Source organism: Dermacentor albipictus, chromosome 1 (genome assembly GCF_038994185.2).
Source record: "Dermacentor albipictus isolate Rhodes 1998 colony chromosome 1, USDA_Dalb.pri_finalv2, whole genome shotgun sequence".
Taxonomy (NCBI): Eukaryota; Metazoa; Arthropoda; class Arachnida; order Ixodida; family Ixodidae; genus Dermacentor; species Dermacentor albipictus.
This window is the reverse complement of record NC_091821.1, coordinates 168,215,709-168,231,259: the sequence shown is the minus strand read 5'-3', so window position 1 is coordinate 168,231,259 and position 15,551 is coordinate 168,215,709.

Here is a 15,551-nt window from a genome sequence, read left to right as displayed (position 1 = left end):
TCAAAATTTTATAATGGGTAAGTTAGAATAGAAAGATAGAGTGGAGAGCCTGCATAACTTGATAAAAATGAAAATTCTACCATAACCATATAATTAGAAACTCAAAATTCAGTTTGGATGAAAGAAAAGGAGGCTTGAAATTTTGTATTCAGAGTTTAAATCTCATTGATTCTAATAGAAAATCTTAGGGGGCAGCGTTCTAACTTTCCCGTCGCCATGCCCAAGTGTACAGGCACCCAAAGGTCGTGTAGAAATGCATAAACATTTCGATGCCTATCCAACAAGAATACTGTCCGTCCTGTCACATAAGATGAGTGCAATGGCTCATACCCCCCTAAGGCAGAGGCTACAAGCGCTCGGCGAAGTGAAGCGCACAGTGCGTACATTCATTGAAATTGCCCATACAACACACGGAACAGCATACATTTCAATAAAGAACGAGCTCAAAACAATTATGCGAACCATCAATAAAGCATTGCATACCCCCTCAGCATATGTAGTGGTGGTTTTTCAAGAGCTTCGCTGGACATCCAGGTTGATAAGGATTGATAAGAGTTGATAAGGGTGTGATAATGTTTGATAAGGTTGATGACCTATTAGGGTTGATAAGGGTTTGTACTGGTTAGATCAAGTTTCATAACATTGATAATGAATCGGAGGAGGAGTTTCCGCATGACTTTTTTTTTTCCTATCCCCGCCTTTCGCTTCTTACCACTGGCTCCATTAAATTATTTCGCCTCGGGGCTGGTTTATAGATAAGCTGCAGAGTGCGGCAAAAGCCAGTCATTTTAGCAAACACTCGGGAGGCCAGGTACATTATAGATTTTTGCTGTAGAATAGGTGGAGTGGCTTAGAGGTAGAAGCTGACTGGCCATCTGCTCGTCTATAGTTTATATCTTCACAGGGCACTTACATTTCTTTCATTTATAGAATTATCGCAAAGAACTAAGATCCCTGCAACAGACACCAGTGACACCGGTAGACATCGACACAACTGCAGAAGTGGGCCCATAACAGCTATTGTTGCAAAAAGTAAATTGCACCTGTTAAACATAGTAAGGCTGACATTGGTGTGGCAACCTTGTGCTTACAATATTCCATCGTGTACGAAGTGCATGGAGGAAGTGTTTTTCTTCCTCCATGATGGTGTGGGATTGACACCTACTGATTTTAGCTGTTCTTGGCGAGATCATGTGGTGACAGTAATTGCAGCAAAGTGGTGCATGGCTTCTGGAGTGGCCATTTCACACCTAGTCTAGAAGTACAACCACAACATAACATGTATAGTAAATTGGAAAGATGGCGCCAGTGTGTACTACAACCAAGAGGTGTTGAGAGCATAGGGCATAAATGTGGTTAAACAGTGCTTGAGCTGCTGTATTATGTAAGAAATTGTTATAATCATGAGCAGGGGTAAGGCAAATGCAAACAAATAATTTTTCAGTTGCAGCTCAAGCACAGTGGGAAAGAGAGCACTTTCTTCAGTTGCTAAGGGAAATTTCCTGACTACCTTCACCAGAAGCCCCATTAAACATCTTTAGTGGAAGGCCAGCTGTATGACACTTTGTGCATCTTCCTCGAGAGAGAGATGTTCTTTGTCCCAGCCATCACTGGCAGATCCAAGAAGCACAGCTGCTAACGATTTCAACTGTACCACCTCTCTGGAACTGGCAACTCCACATGCAGCACCTTCAGCAGATGACATGGTACAAATTTTCTCAGCTCCAAGAGCAATTTGTGAATAAATTTTATCTCTTGTTCTCTCCCTGGAACCACGTTCCCTTTCCCTTCCACCCAACATGGCAACTACATAGGGGGCAGGTTGTAACTACCTTCGTCCCAACTAGCTATTAAACTAGTAAGCCTGGACATGCACAACACGCCATTCATTCCGTTCTCGATTTCATCTAGATGATAAATGGTACCAGTGCCAAAGGCTTAGACGAAGCCATTTGTGAATCCTCATTCTCTTCCTGCCCAGACGATAACTATGCAGAGGGCAAGTTTTAACCACCACAGTCCCAACTGACCGTTAGACTACCAAGCCTGGACACTCAAAACAATTACTCCATTTTGGGTTTTTCCGCGTCACCGGTATCGCGTCTTCTTAGCGGATGATTTCACCAGAAAAGAAAACTATTTGTCCCTACACAAGTTTTCATCCAAGTGCCTCTGACGGGAGCTGCCAGCATGCTTAAAACACCACATAACCGTTTTCTTTTTTTTTTTTTCGCCATAATGCAAATATACATAGGCAGGTTGACTTTCGCCTAGTAATTAGGGTAGCAAAACTTTTGATATGGTGACAACAGTGAAAATTTTGGGCGTAGTATAGATAAATGATAGCTTAACAAGAGCTTAAGTGGGGATGCTAGGCTGAAGGGTGAACTTTTGAACTGGGTTACGGATTTTTAATGAAATCTTGTGGGACGATTTATCTCATAATCGGATTACATTTTAAGTTTCATCACCCTAACAGAAAAAGAGTTATGGTCATCATATTGAGCTGTTGAGTGTGAGCGTTGGAAGACCAGGCGCTGGGAAGACTATCATTTAAGAAGTAGTAGAGATATATTCATTGTTTTTGAATAGGTACCTTCTAGGTGCTCTATTATAAAGGATAAGGGCAGCCACTCTTCTTTTTTTTGCCATTTCTGTAAAAATTTATTCCCTTGAAAACAAAGTTTCTTTTCTGTGTTGTCACCACATCTCAAATATCTGATATAGAAGAAATTTACCTCATCTTGTTCTTAACAAATTTTCACTCTTGAAACCACCTCAAAAGCAGCTTTTCACAAAGCAGTTTGGAAACGATAGTTGTGCTAAAGGCCATAAAGTGGAAAACAGAAATATTGATTCAAAGATTGCAGAACATGCTAATGTACGTTGTGGTAAAAAGAGATTAATCAGAATTGAGATTAAATTGAGCTGTCTTCAATATCTCACTGCATGATGGTAGTCACTTCAAGTAGTCTTATCTTTTTTTTAAGCTTTAGCACTGTAAAGCACCATTGTCCATGCATGTGAAATGCTTCCTTTTGTTGCTTGCTAGACGTGCCTCCTCATCTGGACTCCATAATCCAGCTCCTGCAGCTTCTCGAGTACCCTCTTGATGCTGCGTGCGCCCTCATTTATCTGTAGCACAGCCAAGGCTGCTGCAGTCTCCATGACTCTCGGGGATACAAACTCCGTCTTCTGGCACCTCTCCTACTCTAACGCATTGAATTTTTAATTTTGATTCTGTGTCTGCATCATCAGACATCATTGGAGGAGCTCTGGCTTACTAAGCCTATAAACTAACTTCTTGGCAGTGTTTCTATTGGCGCTGGCTGCCCGCCGTGGTTGCTCAGTGGCTATGGTGTTGGGCTGCTGAGCACAAGGTCGCAGGATCAAATCTTGGCCACGGCGGCCGCATTTCGATGGGGGTGAAATGCGAAAACACCCGTGTGCTTAGATTTAGGTGCACGTTAAAGAACCCCAGGGGGTCGAAATTTCCGGAGTCCTCCACTACGGCGTGCCTCATAATCAGAAAGTGGTTTTGGCACGTAAAACCCCATAATTTAATTTTTACTGACGCTGGATGGTGGGTTGTTGGCACAGATGGCTTGCCAGCATCAACCAGGGTTTTGTGCCAATTATACTCCCAAGTATTCGCCAATTGTGTTTTGATTGTAATCCCCCGATCTGTGTTTAAGTATTGGTTTGCCAGTCAATGCAAACTTGCCATGATTGAAAATATTTTTTTCTTAGTTGTGTTTCTGCCAAACTGAGTTTTAGTATCTATTTGCCACTCCATCTCTGCTCACCATAGCCAAAATATAACTTTTTTTCTTATTCTTTTTATGCACCTTATGCTGCAGCCTCGATAGGTCTTTTGTGACTAAAAAGCACAATAAACAATATTCTTAATGACTGCATTCATTCTGCGTCCATTCTCTCATGCTCTGCAACCACATTTTGACAACAGCCTTCACGGCTGCTTTCGATAGCAAGCACACACACACTGCCATATATATATATATATATATATATATATATATATATTTTACAGTGCAGATAGCAGTCAAAATTGGGAGAAGCTTCTTTATTAGTAGAGAAATCCAAAACAATACAAATATAAAAATTTTATTTTTGGTAAAAATTGTGATTTCAGATCCCACCTTAATATTATTCTGCATCTAGACAATAACTAGCCTATCTGACCAAATATAACTATAAATAGCTTACATAAGTAAACAAATTCCCTTTTTATATTTTATTAACCGAACAAATAAGTAATGTAACAAACTACAGTAACAAAACTAACAACTATTAAATTAATTATGTATCTAAACTAATTAAGTAAGGTAACTAACAATACTAACTGGAATAATTATGTATGTAACTAGAAAACTAAAGGCATGAACTAACAGATCTAATTAACTAATAAAAATAACAAAGCTAACCAACTGATTAACTAAGTTATCTGACTGAACTAAAAGATTATACAGTAACTAAACTTATAACCGACATAACTGTAATAACTAATCAAATATAATTAACTAACCTAACAACTAATACCTAACTTACTGAACTAGCTGACAAAATATAACTAACTTATCCAACTGGGCAAAGTGCAAATAGACATAGCCGACCAAAGCAGTTTGTGTAAGAAAGGCTAATTGGAGAAGGGGGCTGCATCAATCATACAACGGTGCCATGTATATTGTAACGGACAGTTAAGGGAATTGAGATAAAACTATTTATTGTGGGCGAACTTGTGCCCTGCCGGTAAATAAAAAGGTAGTGACTACAGTGACGGGGCCCGGCACTTTAACATCTGCACTACAGTGACGGGGCCCGGTACTTTAACATCCACACTACGGTGACGGGGCCCGTCGCTTTAACAACAACACTACACCGACGGGGCCGTCACTATGTCGGTATTGGGGGCGAGGTCGACTTACGGAGTCGCCATCTGTCGGAAGCGCCTCATATGCGTCGGCGTTAAATAAAGGTTAAATAAACATACTACGCGGCAGCCCTCCTGAACAATTTTGCAAGTACTCTCGAAATGGCAGTATTTTACCTTTAAAATAATCATGTTGGACAAACAGAAAGCACATAATGGTTTACAAACGCTATCTCTTTGCCTACTACGTACAGTAAGCTGGGACTGCGAGCGGTCGCCGCAATCGATTCCACCGAACCGGTTTGCGTGAAACGTAAGCAATCGCTGAGAAAACTATGTGAAATATGTTCTTATAGTGGGATGGCTGTCTGTGTAAATAAATGTAGCATAACAGAATGAAGCTGCAATGCAGCGATCGCACGGGTTCGCGGTGACAGACTTCGCGTCTGCATGCATGTCCTCGCGCAATGTTTCGCTTTCGCTCCGAGCACGTTTTCGCACCGTGCCGTGAGCTTTATGCCGCAGCATATGAGCATTTGACAGTACGCAAGCTACCATTGTTGCACGGACACTATCGGAGCTGTTCAAAAATAATTTCGTTATAGCTAGGGTCTTCGACGCCTACAGCGACTTGTGATGTTCCGTCGCGATGATTCAGTCTTAATTTTCTTTTTCTTTTCTTCTAAAGTCTTCGAAGCTTCAATATCATTATTTCTCAAATTTCATCGAACTGCATGTTTATCGGTCTTCTAAGCGAGCAATTACCCGCTGCTTCTTTTTCTTAATTCACTAGAATATTGATTGTCAGGTGCTCACAAGCAGGAACATGGGCCGTGACTTTTTAAATGTGTTTTTACCGTTCCCCTTCCATTAGAGTGAACTTTCTTTATTATAATCATCATACGTGTTACAGTGCATACGCAAAAGATTGTACATTCGTGGACAAGTACCCATTGCGGTCGTTCGATCCGTATGTGTGCAATCAATGTATTCGATTACTGCACGGAAGTTGCTGACATCGTGAAATTCACGTGGTGTTGTGGACAGTACTGGAATAAAATACCGCGGTCCGTAAAGTGCTTGGCATCCCCATAGGCGCCAGCACCGAGAAGCTCATGCAGCTGGGGGTCCACAACACTTTCGATGAAGTTGGGTCACAGAAGTTAGTCCGCTGGACTTTAACCCGTCAGGGCAAGGCGGTGCGTGCTCGACGCGTGGTCGCGGGAGGCCGTCACGGTCTCGCCGTTCCCGCGCAACGTGCACCCGCAACGCAATGTAGGCACACGCCGGGCCCGGGCCGCACTTCTCGGATCCGTCACCGACGAACCACGATCGGTCGCGTTCGTCGACGTCGCCCAATACGGCTCGTCCGACCGGTTCGCGGCGGCCGTGGTGGATCACAGGGGCAACCTAATGCCGCGTCCGTGCGGGGCAGGTGTCCGGATTGCGGAGATCCATTCTGCACTTTAGAACACATGCTCTGGCGGTGTCCCTCGTTACGGGACCACGGTCATCTCACCACGGAAGAAGAGTGGGAGGAGGCGGTCAGGCACGGCCTACCCGTCCCAACGTCGGAACGGCTCGCGGCGGCCCCCTCCCTCATAAGGGGGTTTCGGAGTCGCTCCTCAGGACCTTAATAAAGTTCACTGCCTGCCGTGAAGTGCTCGAAGTTGTTTGCATAGAATGTTTGAAAGAAGTGCGGCCATTGACGTCGCTACAGTGTTGACGTAAAGTGCCGGTCCCGTCTGTGGTTAAGGAGACGGGCCCCGTCACTGTAGTGTGTATGTTAAAGTGCCGGGCCCCGTCACTGTAGTACAGATGTTAAAGTGCCGGGCCCCGTCACTGTAGTGCACGATTATGTTAAAGTACCGGGCCCCGTCACTGTAGTACAGATCTTAAAGTGCCGGGCCCCGTCACTGTAGTCACTACCAAATAAAAAACTCTGCCGCGTTCTAAACGGAAGATCAGGAAGGCCTTCTTCTTCTCGCTCGAGCGTCGCTTCACCTCGTCTTCTTCTTGTAGACGCCGACAACGGCCACCTGCGATGCGAGTGCGTGCGGCGAAAACACGTGCCATTATTTCTTCGTCTTTTCCTCCAATGCGCCGTTGTCGTCTTGAGGGGGGCGAACGAACCTGCGCGCGTTATTTAAATGTTTCTGCCTTGTATCATTATCCCCCCTCCAAAACGCATCGTCCCGATGCGTAAAGCGACGAAATTGTTCACCAGCAGTTGTCCATACTAAAATGGTATATGGCACAGAAAAGATGTTTGGTCGAATATTCACTGCCTGTCATAATATGGCTTCAGTCTGACCACATGTACAGTTTCTGTGCGACGCCGGCATCGTGATGAGCTCACTTGTCCTTCTGGCGTAACTTCGTAGTTCAGGGGACTGATGCGGCGAAGTACTCGGTAAGGGCCGAAATAACGGCGCAAAAGCTTTTCGGACAGGCCGCGCGTCCGCACGGGGGTCCACACCCATACTCTGTCGCCTGGTGCATACTCGACTTCCCTTCGCCGCAGGTTGTAACGGTCCGCGTCGATGCGCTACCTTTGTTGAATGCGATGTCGCGCCAGCTGACGTGCTTCTTCCTACCTCTGTGTAAAGTCACTGATGTCAGGATTCTGTTCTGTACTGTCGCTGACAGGCAGCATTGCATCCAAGGGTGTGGTAACTGTTCGACCAAAAACAAGTTGGAATGGCGTTACTTGAGTGGTCTCTTGCAATGCTGTATTGTAGGCGAATGTCGCATAGGGCAGGATCTTGTCCCATGCACGGTGCTCTAAGTCTACGTAAATTGACAACATATCGGTCAGCGTCCTGTTCAGTCGCTCGGTTAACCCATTTGTTTGAGGGTGATAGGCAGTGTTAAGAATGGCGAGCTGCGAAACAAGATTGCCACACAGTTACGACAGGGCGACACGACGCGCACCTCCCCCTCTCCGTCGCTGCAGCGGGGAGGCGTTCGAAGAAGCGGCCTTTGTGCTGGAATCCGCCGCCTTCCACCCGCCCCATCGACATTGTGACGGAACGAGTTCGGTGTTTGAACAATGTTTCCGGAGTTCCCCAACGCGGAGCTGATTTGACACGCATGGACAAGCTGCCGCGGGAACGACGTATTTTTGTGCTTCTCACGCTTTGGCGTGGCGCAGAACAACGAGCGACCCTCGATCGGCACCGATAATTCCCGGAACGGCACCCCGCCAACGCCGTCGTTTGGGCTTCGGAATGTGTGTGCCTTTGTGTCTGTAAACTGATCTGCAGAGCAGCGGCGAGTTGGTGATGAGTAAACGAACAGTCGCCGCGTCGTATGACCGGCGGATCGAGTGTATAAAAACTGTGGTTGTGCGGATGCTGAGGTCACTTCTCTTGAGCAGTCATGTTAGACTGATTCACTTCTCTCATGCATGCAGTCATGTTGGACTGATACTCTTTTTCTCAAGCAGTCATGTTAGACTGATTTAAATTCTGTAAATAAACCCTTTTCCTCGTTCTCGATGAGAAACAGTTCTTCACTTCATCAACGATCTCAGCGTAAATAAGTTGGACGACGGCATGGGCCAGCTACCTTCGAATTCATGCCGTACTCCAATCTTGGCAAAGGACCACGGACGATGGGATTGAGCCCCCAATCCTGACAGCAGTTGTTTTCCTGTGGCTGGTATGAGTCAATTTCATGATGGATTGCGTCAAATCGGCTGTGAACGAAGTTCCTCGGTCCGTGATAATAATTGCAGGGGCACCGTGTCGCTATCTTGGTGACAAAGAATTCAGCCACTTCAATGGCCGTTGCACTTATTAGAGAGGATGTCTCGGCATATCGGGTTAGGTAATCGGTCGCTACAACAATCCATCGTTTTCCTGATGACGATGTCGGAAAGGGACCAAGCAAGTCCATTCCTACTTGTTCGAACGGGGCTCCTGGGGGTTCTATTGGTTGAAGGAGGCCTGCGGGTTTTAATGGAGGCGTTTTGCGTCTTTGGCAATCCCGACATGTTCGTACATTATAATGCTGTACTGAATTCAATAGCTTTGGCCAGTAGTACTTAGCATGAATTCGGGCGAATGTTCTGCTCACTCCGAGGTGTCCTGCTAATGGGTCATCGTGACAGGCTTCTAAGATTTCCGATCGCAAAGCTGAAGGAACGACGAGTAGAAATTTTTCTGTGCTGTGGTCAAAATTTCTTTTGTACAGGACGCCATTTCTCATCACATACGATGACAATCCCCGGCAGAAAACTCGCGGAACATGGACGGGGTGTCCCTCGAGGTGCCTGATGAGTAGAAGTAACTCGGCGTCAGACTGCTTGTGTTTGGCCATCTCAGATGTGGTCACGGCTCCAAGAAACGGAAATTCGTGTCCAACTTTCACAGGAGCAGATTCGACCGGAGCACGTGATAAACAATCAGCGTCACTGTGCTTGCGACCTGACTTGTACACGACCGTTATGTCGTATTCCTGCAGCCTCAGACTCCATCTAGCAAGTCGTCCAGAAGGATCTTTCAGGTTTGCAAGCCAGCACAATGAGTGATGGTCACTGATTGCTCGGAACGGTCTACCGTATAAGTATGGTCGGAATTTTCCTATGGCCCATATTATTGCGAGGCATTCTTTTTCTGTGGCTCAACAGTTGGTTTCAGCCCTCGAAAGAGTGCGGCTAGCGTATGCAATCACTTTTTCCTCTCCGTTTTGCCATTGAACGAGGATAGCACCGAGTCCTAAATTGCTGGCGTCTGTGTGGATGTCTGTTTCCGCTTCCTCATCAAAGTGCGCAAGGACCGGGTGGTTTTGAAGTCGCCGTCGCAGCTCATTAAATGCATCTTCTTGTTCGCTGTGCCATACGAAAGGCATATCTTCTTTCGTTAATCGCGTTAACGGCTCGGCAATCTTCGAAAATTTTTTGACGAAACGCCTGTAATAGGCACAAAGTCCTAGGAATCGCCTAACGGCCTTTTTGTCGGCTGGTCTAGGAAACTTTTCCACTGCTGCGGTCTTCTCAGGGTCAGGACGGATGCCTCCGGAGCTAATCACATGGCCGAGGAAAAGGAGCTCATGGAAGCCGAAGTGACATTTTTGTGGCTTTATCGTCAGCCCTGCTGAACTAATAGCTTTGAGCACAGTCCTTAGTCGTTCCACATGCTGAGCAAAGGTGGTAGAAAAAATCACGACATCATCAAGATAAACCAGACAGGACTGCCACTTTAACCCGGAGAGCACAGTGTCCATCATCCGCTGAAAGGTGGCAGGTGCGGAACAGCGGCCGAACGGAAGCACCTTGAATTCGTATAGTCCGTCTGGTGTCACGAATGCTGTCTTCTCACGATCCCGTTCGTTCACTTCTATTTGCCAATATCCGCTTTTGAGGTCGAGAGAGGAAAAGAATTGCGCATCCCGTAGTCTGTCGAGGGTGTCATCGATCCTCGGAAGTGGATAGACATCCCGCTTTGTGACGGCGTTTAGCTTCCGATAATCAACGCAGAAGCGCAAGGTTTGATCCTTTTTCTTTACCAGCACCACAGGCGAAGCCCACGGGCTGGTCGATGGTTGAATTACGTCGTCTCTAAGCATTTCTTCGACTTGTTTGCTGATGATCTCTCTCTCCTTCGCTGACACTCGGTAGGGATGCTGGCAAATAGGTCTCACAGCTTCGTCGACAATGATACGGTGTTTGGCGGTGGATGTTCTCTGGACTTTCGATGTCGTTGAGAAACACGAGGCGAATTCTCGCACAAGGTTCTCTATTTGCTGCTTCTCGCTCGGTGATAGTGCTGCTTCGATGTTGACGGATGCAAGTATGGAGTCTACGTTGTCAGACTCCAGTAGTGCAGCATCGGAAGAGCTCAAATCCGTAATCTGTTGATAATCGTTAAGGCGGGCAATGACGGTTCCCTTCGCAACATGCTGTACTTCATTTCCAAAATTAGTCAGGAAGACATTTGGACACCCGTCACGCAGCCGAACAAGACCCCTTGCCATACAGATCCCTTTTTCAAGTAAGAGTCCAGTGTTACTGTCTGCTATTCCTTCATAGTTGCTGAATACGGTGCTTCTTACGGCGACAGCTATGCTGGATCTTGGCGGTATCGTGACGTCGTCGTCTATAATCTGAAGCGCATCGAATTGTTCTTCACACTCGAACGTCGCGATGGCGTGCTTCGTTGAGAATGACACACAGGTTTCCTGCAAGTTGATAACTGCACCGTTCGCCTGCAAAAAGTCCATTCCAATAATTAAATCCCTTGAGCACTCTGATAGGACAATGAAACTGGCGACGTATGTAAAGCCGCGTATTCCGATTCTTGAGGTGCACCTGCCCACCGGGTTGATAAGGTGTCCACCGGCGGTTCGAAGTTGCGGTCCTCTCCAAGGGGTCAGCACTTTTTTCAGTCTTCTGGCAAGTACTTTGCTCATAACGGAATAGTCTGCGCCTGTGTCTACTAAAGCAGTAATTTCGCAGCCGTCTATAAACACACATAAATCGGAAGCTACGTCACTCTTTTCGCAACTGTTCTCGCGTCCGTCGTTATATTTCAGAATCAGTGCTGGAGGCTCCGTTCTTGCGTCGACAGCGGCCTCGCCTCCACAGGTCGCCGGTATTAGTTTTCCCGACGTGGGCTTTGGGGGCGTCGCCTTGGGGAGCTGGAGGATGGACGCGGGCTTGGTGATCGATACCTCAGCGGTACTGTTGACCGAGGTTGGTGTTGCTGTGAAGTCTGCGGGCTTTGGCGCGTTGACACATACTCCTGGATCTCGAAAGGGCGTTCACCGTTTCTTGGGCAAGGAGCGTTTACGGAAAACCCCCGAAGTCCCTTTCTGCGGTATTCGCACATCCTGTAGAGATGACCAGCTTCGCCGCAGTGGTAGCACAGCGGGATTCTATCAGGAGTGCGCCATATGTCAGCCTTCCGGAATCTCGTCTCCGGCGGAGACGGCAAGAACCGAGGTTCGGGTACATGAGCAGTTGCCGCTACGAAAGTACGTCCTGGAGACCCTCTGAGTACCTCGGCGTACGATACCGTCGGCCGTACCGGTGACGACGCTTGCGGCTGTGCGGGCGGGTGCTGTTCGTGGACTGCTTGTCTCACTTCTTCGCGAACCACTTCTGCTAACGAAGAGACCGCTGTGGGGCCGTGGTTCAGCTGTTGCCTCTGGAGCTCTTCTCGAACCACAGATCTTATGAGTTCTCGCAAGACCTCGACGCTGTTCCCGAACATCGCCGACATTGCATCCATAGAGGTGACGTTCATATCGCGGTTGTAGAGTCTCGCACGCTGTTGAAGAGTCCTTTCCATAGTTGTCGCCTCGGAGCGGAATTCGGCGACGGTGCTTGGAGGGCTGCGAACCAAACCAGCAAAAAGCTCCTGCTTTACACCGCGCATCAGGTGCCGAAGCTTCTTGTCCTCGCTCATGCTCGGGTCAGCCCGGCGGAATAAGCGGGACATATCTTCGAGATACATTGCCACGCTTTCGTTGTTTCGCTGGCTTCCTGCTTGCAAAGCGGCTTCAGCTCTTTCCCGGCGGTCTGTGCTCGGATACGTGGCCAACAGCTCCCGTCGGAAGTCATCCCACGACCGGAGGACAGCTTCATGGTTTTCAAACCACGTTCGCGCACAGTCTTGCAACGCGAAGTAAACGTTGCGGAGCTTCCGGTTTTCGTCCCATCCATTGTAGTCAGCGACGCGCTCGAAGCCTTCCAACCAGTCCTCGGCGTCTTCGAAGGTGTCGCCGTGAAAAGGCTCGGGCGTTCGCGGCTGATCAACAACGATGCGTGTTGAGGCTGTCTGGGATGTCATTTCGCTGTTGTCTGCTGCTGCTATTATAGTCTGCTCTGGCAAAAGAGGAAACTCGGGCGGCTCACCACGTAGGCGACGGCTCGTGCGCTGGTGGACAGGCGTAAGCTCGTTGGGTCTGTGATGGCGTGGTTCCGGGCTGCTTTCTCCAACTGGTATTGGGCTGGAAATCATTACCCCGCACCTCCACCAGAATTGTAACGGACAGTTAAGGGAATTGAGATAAAACTATTTATTGTGGGCGAACTTAATTGTGCCCTGCCGGTAAATAAAAAACACTGCCGCGTTCTAAACGGAAGATCAGGAAGGCCTTCTTCTTCTCTCTCGAGCGTCGCTTCACCTCGTCTTCTTCTTGTAGACGCCGACAACGGCCACCTGCGATGCGAGTGCGTGCGGCGAAAACACGTGCCATTATTTCTTCGTCTTTTCCTCCAATTCGCCGTTGTCGTCTTGAGGGGGGCGAACGAACCTGCGCGCGTTATTTAAATGTTTCTGCCTTGTATCAATATAATTTAAGCTCAAGCGTATCCCAGACAACGCACATCCCACAGACGTCAAAAAAGAAAAATCCTGACAACCCACATTCTAGGAAAGATGTCTCGCGGGCATCCATGGGACGTGGGATTCAGCTAAGTCCCAACAATGAACAATTGCAGACATTATCGGAATGTGCTTGCAGAGCTGGCCAGCAGCAAGTTTGAAATGCACACAAAATGGCCCGATACACTGTGCATTTCGTTGTTTTTATTTTTGCGACTAAACCAAAAATGCTGATGGGCCATGTATTGATAACACAAGAAGTTTATGCACACCTTGAGGGCCACTTACTCCTGTACAAATTATAAACATCGCATTTCCTCCCTGTCAGTAATGTAACACGCAAATTTTGCTGTATTGTGCCAATTATTTCGCCGTTCACGCCCTACTAGTACTTCCGGTGGTGGTGTAGTGGTCTTCATGGTACGATGTTTATCTTTTCTTGGGGCCTGATGACTGTTCGCAAAATTCGTGCACTGAGGCAGCCTGATGACAAGTTGCAATAAAGCTGTGCAAGTTTTATTGCTCCACTCATTTGCATGCAAAGGTCACCATGTGCCTAGAACATGCTGCTTGTCCTGTCTCGTTCTCCCTCTCGTAGTCATCTTAGTTGGCGCTGTTCCTTCCTAATTCAAACAAGCATGACAAATTACATCCATTTTATGTACTGAGCCTGGTATATAACCTCCATCCCGCATCCAGATAACATCTGAAAAAGACCTGGGCAGGACCTCCATGGGACCTCTTTTGGTGTTTCACATGGGAGGTTCTCTGGATTAGCATAGGACATTTTAGGAACATCCCTAGGATCTCGTTAACATCCTTACAGGGACATCCATCAACCATCCTTAAGATGCCTCTGTGTTGTCTGGGATTGCATGTTAAATTATTTTGCCAAATGTTCCCATTGCAAGTTTGCTCTGCAAGCATGCCGAAATAAATGTGGGAGAGGTCCCCTTCCTCGTGAAATATTTGCATGATTGCACAGCCCGGCCATCTGGTGTGGCAGATTGTTCCCCTTCTACTTTCACCAGCGCCTCTGGTGCTACCTTCTATCCCTATATGAAACTTTCGTAGAAGTTTTGTGACCAGAATGAAAGTATAGAAAGACCCTTGTACAGCTTACTGAAGTGGAGATTTCTTTCGTGCAGAATGCACCATGAAAACCCATAACCTTTTGGACTGGCTTGTGTGAACATCAGTGACCTTCACGTGCCCTCTTTTTTGTTCTTGTTTTTTACACTTCTTTGTCAATCTGATCCTTACCTTTTATACTGGGTGTTATTTTTAGACTATACATTCTTAAAAATCACCTATGGCAGATAGCGTAATTGTAGTCCTTGAGCTGGATTACTCAAAGCAGCATACATTACTTACCCGAGAAATTGAAATGCATAATCAATTAATTAACAAAATTTAACTAATTTACTTTTGAATTACTTACCTCACAGCACATATTGCAATTTATTAATTGTAGCCGATGAGCTTGCAAGCTTGGAATGAATTCGAAGGATTGCATGGGTTTCAAGATATGCTACGGGAGGCTTACAGTAGAAATGATCTTTTGTTCCACTTACTTTTTACCAAACTGCTGTTTCATGCATTGACGCACAAAAGTAACTGGAAAGCCCATGTATTTGGTTGCACACATTGGGAATTAATATCTTGAAACTGGCGTCATTCTGTAGATAGTGGATATGCCTTGCGAACTGACCAGCAGCAATTAGTAAATTGCAGTATGTGCCATAAAGTAATGATTAAAAACTTAATTAGTTTGTTAGTCAATTATGCATTTCGATTTCTCATGCAAGTAATGTCCACCTCTTTGTGTAATTCAGCTCAATGATGAATTAAGCTATTTTCTGCGGGTGATTTCTAAAAATTCTCTATGGTCTAAAAATATACCCGGTATATATGCGACCTCACATTAATAAACCAGTTGTAAATTTGCTCAGTGCTCATTTGTCTGTCTCTGTATTTTTGTACATAGCACAAGTAGAAAGTATGATCCTTGTACCATCATCTCTAGCCATAATCCCTAACCGTCCCTAACCTACTAAATTCTTCTCAAGCTTTATCTCTGAAGCATTCAAGAACGTCCACTAGAGCTGAAGACATGTGAAACCTAGTTATAAATGAACTCAAACACTGGCCATTCGTTCCTATTACTGACCATTGAAACTGTGCATATGTTAGAAATATATTGTCGGTATAAAATTCGACATAGCATGCACTGTTAATGCATAAATATGCCTTTTGAAAATGGGACAAAACATAGAAAGAGTATTTGCATGCCATTATGGCATAGTGCACATCTGGCTCTGGAGCAT